The sequence below is a fragment of the Otolemur garnettii genome, unplaced genomic scaffold (genome assembly GCF_000181295.1).
Source record: "Otolemur garnettii isolate 467f Iridium unplaced genomic scaffold, OtoGar3 scaffold00031, whole genome shotgun sequence".
NCBI lineage: Eukaryota > Metazoa > Chordata > Mammalia > Primates > Galagidae > Otolemur > Otolemur garnettii.
This window is the reverse complement of record NW_003852426.1, coordinates 15,825,106-15,837,320: the sequence shown is the minus strand read 5'-3', so window position 1 is coordinate 15,837,320 and position 12,215 is coordinate 15,825,106. Positions and strand designations below refer to the sequence as shown.

The following is a 12,215-nucleotide window of genomic DNA, read 5'->3' as shown; positions in this document are numbered from 1 at the left end:
GGGGGGCTTGAGTTTGCCGCGTGCAGTGGGGTCTCTCGGGGCACCGCGTCCTGGGTGCGTTGGCGCCCCCTCCCAGTTTGAGTCCGGTGGTGAGACCGCGTGGGTTCAGCAGTCCAGCCCCGAGGCCGGCATTGCCGCTCGCTGCCCGCCACCGCCGCGCGGTGAGCTGCTACCCAGCTGCAGGCGTCTGCGCCTCCGCCCTCCCGTGCCTCCCGCCGCGGCTGCCGGCCGGACTCCCGGGCTCGGTTTCTTCCCTTCCCTTCTTTTCTTCTCGTCTTCTCACGGCCACCTCTTGCATCCACTCCCTTCTGCTTTGCAAAGCTCCCCTGTCCCTCGCTCTTCAAGGTACTCAAGAGGTAAGTTGCAGGCAGCGGATCTCAGGGCAACGGATCTCGAGTCTGCGAATCGCAGCCGCTGCCGCCGCCCGCCGGCCGCGAGAAGGAGCCCCCAGCGAGCGGTGCGCAGCTTCCGAAGCCCAAAGAGGCGGCCTCAGTCTAGGGGGATCTTGCCTGGTGTCGTTTTGCTCCCTCCAGCCCTAAGACAAGGAACCCCCTCTTAGTCGGAAGAGGTTGAAGCTGAGACACCAGAAAGCCTCCAGCTGATCTGACTGTCGTTATTTTTCGTTGTAACTTCAAGAGAGGAGGAAGGAAAATTCTTGAACGTCTGTGCTCACTTCTCAACACTCTGCACCCTCCCACCCCCACCCCCAACCTCTGCCGGAGCGGCTCTGGGGAAAAAGAAAGATTTTGCAGGGTTTGGGTGATTTTTGTCTCAAGTGACTCAAAAAATGGGGGAGGGGAAGTCTAGTCAAAATAGTTTTTAAAAATAAAAGTGGATGGCCGGACACTTATATATTCAATTTTGCCATTCTTAGAGAACAAGGATGAATTTTTTTTAAGGTCTAGAAAACTGTCAGCTTGGTGATTAAGGTTGCAAAAAACTTTGCTGGGGAAAAATACCAGCAGTTTTTCATTAATTGCAATCTTTCATTAAGTCTATTATGCATCTAAAACTAAGTCTAGTGTCTTAACTTTCTTCCCTACCACTCTTGGCAAAAAAAAATTTAAATAAAAATTAAAAATGCTTCAATGGCTATTTATTTATGTATTTATTTCCTAATGTGAGTTAAAAAAGCGACTTTGGATCCCCCCAAAAAGTTGTGGTTGAGAGGATGAAGGAGCGCGGAAAAAAAAGCGGCACTTTTTACCTAAAATGTGGTTTTTGGAGGCTGGGATTTCTAATGATTAGGTTTTTGTGGTTTATATAGACACGACTCTGGCTAAGGCGATCATTACGCTGATGAGAGTCAGAAGCACGTGGGTGTCTCCGACCAGCCTCAAACTCTGAGCCTTCAAAACAAATAAAACAATGTGCTTCGCCCACAGAAGCCGGGAAATCCGCTTGAAGCTATTCCACCCTAAGAAGGGGCTACAGTGCCCATTCACCCTCTTGCGTTGGGTATCCCTACGTTTCTTTCTGATCAAAAAACTCTCGCAAACCTTCCCAAGCAGGGAAACGTGTTTGTGTAAAGTTGCCAAAGTGTCAAAGATTCCCTGATAGGGTGCTGACACAGTAATAAGTAATTTCATAAAATAAATGAAAAATTAGAATGCCTTCCGGTGTATTAAAGTATAAAGATAGTGGGAGCATCACTCGCTCCTTCACATCTTATTTAAAGCAATTACCATTAGTCGGTGTTTTTATTGCTCAGAGCAAACGCCTCTTTCACCCTGGTGGAGACCTGCCACCGCCCTGCCTCTGGGTTTTTAAAGCATTGCTTCCACTCGCGAAGCCCGCGCTGGGGGTCTGCACCCTAGAGGGGCCTAGAAGGACTCTGAAAGCGTAAGGGGCGTGGAAGGGGGCCTGGTGCCTGTAAAAAGCACAAGAAGGACTTGGAGGGCTTTGGTTGTGTGACTTGGAAATCAAGACTACCCCGCTGGAGAGAGACGCTGGGGACTTACGGGGTTCCAGACAGCAGGAGCGGAGGTGAGGGTGGGGGGGTCCCTAGGTATGCGCTCTTGCGGGGCGTAAGGAGGAAGTTCAGGGACACTTCTTTGGGGGCATTTTTTATCTTCCCATTTTTTCATTCACAACTCTAAACCTCCCTCGTCTGTCTTTCCCACTTTTCTCTCCAAGTTCCCGCCTCTCCCCCAAATCCCCCTACAGACGTAAGCCTCCTAGCCGCCCCCCTCCCTCCCCATCGGCCTTCCGCACACCGCCTGCCACTGCCACCGTGTCGAGAGGGGAATTCTGCACCACCCGCTGTGACACTCGCTCTGCAACCTACTCCTCGCCCAGGCCTACTGACCTTGAGGTACCTGTGCCTCCAGGGTACAAGAGCCCACTTATCCGGACGAACTAGATGCGCAGGGAGGAGGCTGAGCTGTCTCCTGCGCGTGCAATTTTAAATTATCTTTTCGGTCACAGGGGAGAGCTCTAACCCTAGGCACCGTCGCGCCTCCTTTATGCACAAGTTTCCCCAAGCCACAGGCGGCAGACCCTGGAAGGGAAGCCAGGTTTCCCCCTCAAAAAAAAAAAAAAAGAACTAGAGAGACTGAATCCACTTCTCTCACTTTAATATCTTTAACACCCATTCGCATGTACTCAGACACCCATCTTCACAATGATTCCCCTCTCTCTCTCCCTCTCTCTCTCTCTCTCTCTTTTTTTTTTTTTTGCTTTGCTTTTTTTTTTTTCTTTTAGTGGGATCAGGTTGATTTAGGGCACGTTGTGCCGCTAACAGAGATCTCTGACTCTTTTTTTGTTTGTTTTCAAGTGTGTGGGGGCTGCAAAGGAGAAGAATTACAGGAAATGGATTATTTCTGTGGTCAAAGGGAGATAGAAATTCAATAACTACTGTGGTGGGTGATATGCCACCTTCTCTGGGCTTGGCCCTCTCTTCTCAGGAAGTCCACAGTACAGGGAACTCCCAGAAATTTGAAGACACCAACAAACAGTCAATATTTCAAATGTGGATGACCAGAGGGGCTTTTTTGAATATGAAGTTGTAGAACCCTTTCAATTTAAGAAATCATTGTGGGGAACTTTCCTCTTTTTTTCTCCATCACTGTTTTGCCCTTTCTTTGTTTCATTTGGCAAATAGTGAACTATGCAGGCCTCAATGGTTAAGGACAATTTAATCAATGATGAGATTATTTATTTTAATTAATCATATCCAGTAACTCAGCTTTACAGCCTTTCTCAGCATCCTCCCTTCATTTCACATTTCAGTGGAACTAATATAAGCAGCTCTTGGAAGTTACTAGTCTTGGATCCCTTAAAATATCCTACAGTTATTTATAATGTGGAAATGAAATTTTCCACTGAATACCCTAACAACGTTTCAGGTATCTGGCACAGTGGATTTTCAGTCTCCTTTCAAAAACATCCTTTTGCTGAACATTCACACTTTCAACTGGAATGGACTAAGCTTGGAAATGATGATGTCTTGGCTCCAAGCATTATACTTGAAGGCAGAAAACACTTTCACAGACTCCTAACCTCTCCTGGTAATATTAGGCACATAAGAAAACCATGAGGTTTTACACATGTGTATTTTGTGCTGTAGTTTGCTTGATCTCACCCTTGGGTTTAGATTTTCTTCTACATGGAAATGTTCAGAACAAATCACACACAAGATCCCTTTTTTAGAAAATCTATCTTTTCAGTTGTATGTTATGGCATTAAAAAAAAGAACATCCTTTTTTTACTAAAAATGTGGCTACTTTGGAAGATATAAGCTTAATCCCCCATATCCTTTAACATTTAATATAACTATTTAGTAACAACACCTGGCAATTCTGACCTTCCAGACAAAGAAAATGAGATGTGAAGCAATGGGTTATTTATCAGGTCAAAGAACTGAATTCCCAGACTGGGAACAGAAACCAGGCTTCTTTCATCCTGGTTTTCTGTTCTGAGTCCTATACAGTATTTTTACATGCTTTTTCATGATGAAAAGTAGAGAGTAAAATCTTAAAATATTTTTCAACAGATCAGCTAATGAAGTGGGACAACTAATGAAAAATTATGGCTAGATTGATGATCCCCAAAGCTTTGAATGTGTCATGAGGGGAAACTTTATAAACAGAACCATCTCTAGAGAATTTTCTTTCAGCCTGTAACCAAGTGAAGTTTACTCAGCCTTTGAAGAGGCAGCACTGCCACTAGATCAATAGTAGCCCTACTGTGACCCATGGGCCAATCTGACCTAATTCCTGTTTTTGCACGAACTACAAGTTAAGAATGATTTTTGCATTTTTAAATAGTTGAAAAAAAGGATAATAACATTCATGACACATGAAAATGACATGAAATGCAAATTTTAGTGTCTACAAATAAAGTTTTATTGGATCACACCTATGGCCATTTATGTATTGTCTATACCTATCTTCACCTAAAACAACATATCGTGTAGTTGTGACAAAGATTGTATGACTCACAGAACCTAAAATATCTACTAACTGGTTTTTTACAGAAAAAGCTTGCCAACCCCAGGCCTAAACTGAAAGAGGTGCAGGACTCTGGCGAAAAAGTAAAAAGGAATGGATATTAAAAGGATAATGAAGAATAGAGTGTGCCTGAGTTCCATATTAATTCTTTAAAAGTAAAAAATTGATCATTTAACTTTTTCTCGTCTGCAGAAAATGTTAATTCATTAGATTAATAACCTTGGATGTGCCAAAACAGAGAGAAAAGAATGAGGAGTTAGTGCATTTTCAGAGGTTCCTCAAGAACAATTGTTTTACAATATGTCAGCATTTTTCATTGTCCTTAAAGCACAGTGGGAGCACATTAACTGCATAGATGAGAAAAGAGTGAAGAACATGAAAACAATAGGTAGAGCTTTAGTAGATTTATTCCATCTGTTTCACACATGATTAAACAAGAAATACAAATGAGCTTAGCAAGAATTTTCTGGTATACAATATATTCACAAGTCCTGTATATACTTTTAAGACAGTTAGCTTAATAACAAGTGATTTAAAATCTTTGTGACATATTTTTTCCATTTTAATTTTTTTATACTGTTAAATACCGTCTGATTTGTTTTAAGCTGAGTAAATTTTTCCCATTGTCAATGGACCTATAATAATTTGCATGGCTGTAATAAGAGATGAAATGTTTGTAGTGGAGGACTTAGCATCATAAACCTTTCCTTGTTGTTTTAGCATTCCCATGGGCCAATTTCAGGCATTTATAAGAGTACAGTGTTGTCATAAAAAGGCTGACACTTGCCGTATGACCTTTAAGAACCGCATTTATGGAGCACCTATCTAATTACTCTCCAGGCATGGTATACACAGTATTTTGTTGGACTAAAATACCAGCCTACCAAATGACATCCTACTTACCTGAAGAGACCAACATAATTTCTTAAAAGGGTTCTAATTCATTACCCAGGAGTCAAAGAAAATTAATTTTCCCAAATCAGCCCACTGGTGCTTTGGTATTGGCAAATGTCCTATGGCAGTAGCCGTGATCTTTGAGCAGAAGTAGAATGTTACATATAAAAGTTTATAGAAGTCTATGATGAAACATCTAAGAACATTCAAGAATTAAAGATTTCCTGCAGTAAACCATTCTTTATCAATCTGCTCAGATATTTCCTTCAAGGCAATAACAACAGTGCTATCCAATTCTGATCCCAAGGTTCTAAAGGTTTACCTTAGACTTTAGGGCAGTGACCTGAACCATTATTCCCTCCACCACCCCTGCTGCCATCAAGGTGAGAAATGGAAATTATAATATTCTTATCCATGTAATAAAGTACAAAAATCAATTTTCACAGTATAAGAAACTTGAATTATAAAGGAAGTAGAGAGGTAGGGAAAATAGAACAAAAGAAAAAATAGAATAGTGAGAGCTCAACTTGATTTTATTAGCTGGAATCCTAAGAGATGACAGTTACATGTTGCTCTTCTCTGTGTTTTGCTTCTCTGGATTTCATACCTAGAAACTCTCCCTTCAGTGTTTTTCCCCAAGCTTCCCTGAACTGAACTTTCCCCAAAGAAAGCAATTTCTTCTTTCCATCTATCTATGATCAAGTTCTATAAGCAAGGATTTATCTTCTCTGACTTTAAATAGCTCCCCCAGTTATCTTTTTGACTGGCAAAATCACATGCCTGTCAATCACTATTTTCTTCCAGATAATATTTTTCTCTAGGGATGCCAGTTATCAATTTATTTTCTTGCAGCTCCAAATTCACCCTTTTTATCTGCTCTGTGAAAATGTATCTGGACTCTTTAAATGTTTCCCTTTATCATTGATATTTTGTCAGTAGGGGGCATTGGAGAGACATTGCAGGAGAAACGGGTTTTGTTTCCTGGTTCTTTTGAGCTCGCATAACAGGATGGTCTACTAGAGCAATGCATGTAGTTTCTCCAGCTCCTGACTCCTGAAGTGGACACATACACACACCTTCCCTGCGGCCTGGCTGCTGCTGTGAGGATAGCTTTTCCGCTGCTAGGCTCCCAGTACCCATTACCTAGCAGCTTCCCCCAGCATCCTCCCCTCCTGGGCTGCTAGTGGCCATGTGCCTCTGAGATGGCTCCTTGTAAACAGCTATCCCTAGCTCCCTCGAAGGCAGATTTGTGGCTAGTTCCACTAGCACAACTTCTCTGCCATATAGTGAATCAAGGCTGTATGAGGTCTGGATCCCAGCCCTGGATGGAAAGAGGGAGGGACTATTTCTTGGTGGCTCTATTTCAGTTTTGAGGGTAATGGATGCTTTTTATTCCTTTATTCTTTAGAGTTCTCTTTACTTCTTGCTAGCCAATTCCCTTATATTGCAATCCTGTTATAGTCAATAATTCTTTATATTAAACTTTGCTTGTTCAAATTACTGGATTGTTTCTCTATCCTCATTGGACCTAGACTGATATGCTAAAGTTTCAATTTTCTGGCCCCCAAGATGTTTTTATTCATAGTGGGTTCCACTTTGGGTCACTCCATTGGGGTTATCATAAGATGAAAATTTCCAACATCCTATCACATCTGTTAAGTCATTTATCATTGCCTGATAGATATAAGTTTATATTTAGAAGACATATTCTTATGAGAAGATGATAAAAATCCAGGGTCAGGGAAGGTAGAGAGATATCTTACAGAAATAGAAGAGCAAGATTCTATTACCAAGGAAAGAAAGGGAGTGGGACTAGATGACTGTGGCCTTATTGTAGTTGAAGTCAGCAACTAAGTAATAATATGACTCTAAGACAAAATTAGGAAAACTCTGGATTAAGCAAAATAAATAGACATGGTATTTCTAATTTTCTCCCAGATTTTAATATGCTATATAGATCTTGAATCTCTATGAGGAGCCTTTACAAACATTAATATAGCATTTACAAACATTAATTACTGCTTCTAAGTAAATGTAAAGGTCTTTGATGTATTTTTAGAAAATACTGAGCTGAATTAAATCAAATACTAGAAACAAATGTGTTGGAACATCAAAGGGATCTTCCCGTCTAGAAAGGAATACTGTAATGTAGTGGAGAAATAAAGTTGACTAGACTGCTTGTAGAAGGCATCAGTATCATGATGCTCATTTTTGTGAACATTCATAAGAGGGAGAATATATTCAGGCTGCTGCTAGCAGCTAATACCCCTTGGTCTTTGCTCTACTGCAACCTGTCACCCTCCTTGGACAGAACAGGAAGCTTCTCTGGGCAAGGCCAGTACTAATGATAAGGCAAAAGACTCACGAAAGATTAGGGTCAGATCTTCTCTTTGTTTCAGTTTTGACATTTTGTCAGTCATGTATTTTTGAGTATGAAATTTGATTTTAAGATAGTATATCAAAATATTACCTTGAATGCAAGCTTTTCTGGGACCCCCCTTAAATTTTGCACCCAAAGCAAATACTTCTCTCATTGTATCCCAGCTAAGCCTAGCCATAGTTCTTTGGGTATCTGAAACTTACAGAGTGACTTCTGACCTCCCTGCTTCATGATCAGGGTCTTTCCTTTTTGTGCCTAAGTGAGAATGATTGTGTGTGTGTGTGTGTGTGTGTGTGCAGTATAATTGTATTTACCTGGTTATCACTCTATGACAACAAAAAACACCAGTATCTACTTGCTATATAATTTTTAAAAAGGAGATATACTTTCTTTGTTTCTTGTTTTCATCCATTTTAGAACTCTTTTAGAATTTATTTATATATGTTGCAAACACAGTACATCTAAAATCTGTTATATTTCATTTCTGTAAACATGGCTTTGATGTTTAATTAGATTCTTCCCTAATAAATGCAACGGGTTCCCTTATCAAATTTTTATAAAAGTTTGGAAGAGGCAATCCCTACTAATGCCACTTTCACCAGGATGGAATAAAAAGGGGTGGGGGTGGGGGGAGAAAAGACATTTTAAGAAAAAAAGGCTATTTGGCCAGTGTTTGTTTTTTTTTTTTTTTTCTTTTTTCTCTATCAGTACAGGTTTTTTTCTATCAATCCACATCTTTGCCCTGAGAATATATTTATGTCCCTTACCTAAATGAAACCTCTAACTTTCTATAGTTTCTGGTGACAGATCTAAGACTTAACTATGACATGATAATTCTTCAGCTTTTTGAAGGAGGAATTTTTCACAAGTCTTAAAATCAAACTCTTTACTTCTTATATATACAAAACAGTCTTAGCAAATTTTAATTCGGGTTTTTACTTCAACATTTAGGCCAGATGCATATGTACATAGATAATCAAAATATCTGAAATTTTGTTGGTATTTTCAGGTTAAAAATAATCTTAAATCAAATTGAAGGAAATGTTCTAGATTGTGTGTACTATGCAGCTTAAAGCTTATTATTCTCTAGGATTGTTAAAAATGTGGGTTGCCTCACTATTGCTAGTTTCACTGAGCATAGTTTTCTTAAATTTCATTTTTAACTTGCTTCACTGGTGTGTATTCTTACTGAAGGGAATTATTATGGTTGCTTGTAGCTGTAAACATGGTAACTGATTGAGGTATTACACAATTTATTATATAGTGTCACTCATGATTTACTTTTGGCTTCTCTGATGTCAATGTTTTTGGTTCATGCAAAAATAAATACTGTTTTTAAAAGCATCTATGATAAAACTTAAATTGTGGGAAATAAAAAATAAGAGAATTACTAGAGGTATTATACATATCTAAGAAGCTTAGCTCATTTTATATCAGCCTTGAAAAATGAAAGATTTTCAATTTCCAACTTTGTTTTGCCAGCATTTACCATAAAAATTCCCTCTAGGAAGAGACCTTGCAAAACATTCCAGTTCAAAGTCAAACTTTCTATAGAATATTTCTTACTCTCAGGGTTAAAATTATAACCTGGAAGAAAATAGTTGGAAAGTTGCTTTGCACTTGTCACTGAATAAAGGAAGGGACCTATATCTAAATATATTAAAGTCTAAATAGCCCACCAGTCTTTTTTATTACACATATATGAAAATAAGTTATCCTTTTTATTTATTAATTTGTCATTAATTTTAAGTTGTTCACTTCACCCTCAAAATCATTCTATTATATGTAAAACCTACATAGCCCTAATAATTTTAATATGAGTTGCTCAATTTTTTGAAGTCTTCAGTTGGAGAGTATGTAATTTGGAGCCATTGAAAGACAAAAACTTTCAGGTTTATATTGGAATGAAGACTTGGACTTCCTTTGAAGAACAGAGCAATAGGACCACATGTAAACTACATTTCTCTTCTGCACATCCTAAAAGAGTACATAGAGCTAAGAAAAAAAGGGGGGGGGAGTGGGGAGAAGGGTACTAGGAAACCCTTCTAATTAACTCACTATGAAACTTTGAACAAAGGCTCTAAACACATCCCCTCAAGGTCAATATGTCCAATATACCCAACTCACTGGGGAAGGGGAAGGGCACTAGGAAACAAAAGGGGAAGGGCACTAGGAAACCCTTTTAATTAACTCACTATGAAACTTTGAACAAAGGCTCTTAACACGTCCCCTCAAGGTCAATATGTCCAATATACCCAACTCATTGTTTCAGGCATAAAGAAAGACAAGTGGTGACATATATGTTCTTAAGGCCTAGCACACCACTGTTACTTTTTATCCATCTTAGTTAATCCACTGTACACTAGATTATGAGTTCTATAATGGTAGAAACTGAGTTTGTCCAATTCACAGAAAATATGGAACCACACCATTAAAGAAATCCAGGGAGCATCATTCTTACTATTGCCCATATATATACAATGTGAAAAGTGTTCCCTGGAGTTGTGTAACTAGGTAGCCTAGATATCCCCCCTTAGTCAGCATAAGGCCTAGCCTAGCATATAGTATGTGACCAACATATATTAGTTGCTTAAATGACTGAATATACCCGCTTAGGCAGAAACTTGGATATCTTGATATACTAAAATTCTCCATCATTTTTTACTTCTTGACTATCACTTGATTGTGTTAATGCCACTTCCTGAATATCATTCATATCTGATTTCTTCCATCTGTATTGCTACTGCCTTAAGTTCAGACCTTTATCAACTTGATTTTCAATTGCAATGGACTCCTACTTGTCTCTCTGCCTCTATTTATGCCCATCTGAATCCAAATCAGTCTCCACATCACTATCAGTGTTCTCTTTTTAGAATACAGTTTAAATCATGTCTTTGTATTGCTTAGAACAATTCAGTGGTTCTGTATCATCAATTATACAGGATAAAACCCCTCCTCATGACCTGGCCTTCTCAAGTTATCACCACAGGACCACAAGTACCTATGGTGTATCTTACAAGGGTACATGTGAAATTTACTAGGTGTAGAATATAAATGTCTTAACACAATAACTAAGAAAATGCTGTGAAGGCTATGTTAACCAGTTTGATGAAAACATTTCAAATTGTATATAAAACCAGCATATTGTACCCCATGATTGCATTAATGTACACAGCTATGATTTAATAAAAAAAATTTTTGAAAACAAACCTGTCTTATGAAATATTTCAACCTTCACTTCTCTTAATATCTCTCACCCCAAATTCAAATGCATTGAAGTGCATTTTTCTCTTTCTCCTTCATTAACAGTATAGTAATTTGTATTTACCTCCATTATTGTACTCATCATGTGAATTCTCTGTTCACATATATGACTTCCACATAGTTCCTTGAGAATAGAGATTAGTCTTATTCATCTTTTATTCTAGCACCCAGCATAATGCTTAGATAAGTGCAACTAAATGTTTGTAAACAAAGTCAATGAACAAATATACCTACTTAAAATACTCTCTAGATCTGAACTTTCTATCCTTTTCAAATAGGAAATTTTCATGTTATAACATTTTATGTTTCCTTCCAAAATTATCAAAAATTGATGAGAATGTGGATCAATTGGGAACTTTCTTACATTTTATTGGAATATGAATTAGGGCAAAAGACTTGAGAGAATAGTTTGGCATTATCTAGTAAAGTTGAAGCTCCATATGTTCTATAACTTACCAATTCCGTACCTGAGTATCCAAGCTAGTTATGACACACATAGAAAATGATAATATTTTGTATGTCATACTGAAGTAAAGAAATGAGAAACTTGGGCTTAGAGGAAAAGGATTGCAGCTCAGCCACCTCAGTTCATCCTAGTGTCTTAAGGGCTATAAGGGTCAGTATCTCAGCATTTGTCCTATAGTGGGGAATCTTAACCAGGTGTCATGTAGTTAGCTGCATTATTTAAGAATACTCATCCTATGGAAAATAAGAAAAACAAGTAAGAATGATTAAGCAAAACTAATTTAAAAATCTAGTACCTTTGTGATACATAATAGACATAAAGGAAGTCAAGTATATATGTGTGCTTAACCTCAGCTAGGAGGGACAGAAAGAACAAAAGTACCAAATATTCATGATATACTAAATATATACCAGGCACTCAATTTTCCAAAGATCTTAAATTGCCTTCTCCTTGGCAACACCCTTTCTGGCTCATGTATCCTCTGTCCAATAAATCCTATAGCTGTTCATTAGTCTACCTGGCAAGCTATCAGTCTACCTGGCAATGTTATAGCTGTTCATCAGTCTACCTGTGGCCAGCTGTACAATAAACCAAGTGTTGGCTCCAGGCACCATCCTCTGCCAAGCCCTGTTACTCAAACCTCAACTCTGACTTGTAACCACATCATTGGGGAAGGATGATGATGCACCAGAGAAAGAGACATGAAATATATGAACTTTGGCTAGGCATGATGGCTCATGCCTGTAATCCCAGCACTTTA

General features: G+C 38.9%; 1 protein-coding gene across 2 annotated transcripts in view; it reads right to left on the bottom strand.

Annotated features, from left to right (window-relative positions):
• The window catches only part of RUNX2 (runt related transcription factor 2), a 212,217-nt gene that overhangs the window by 125,918 nt on the left and 74,084 nt on the right, over positions 1 to 12,215 (bottom strand). The gene's annotated exons all lie outside the window — the stretch shown is intronic.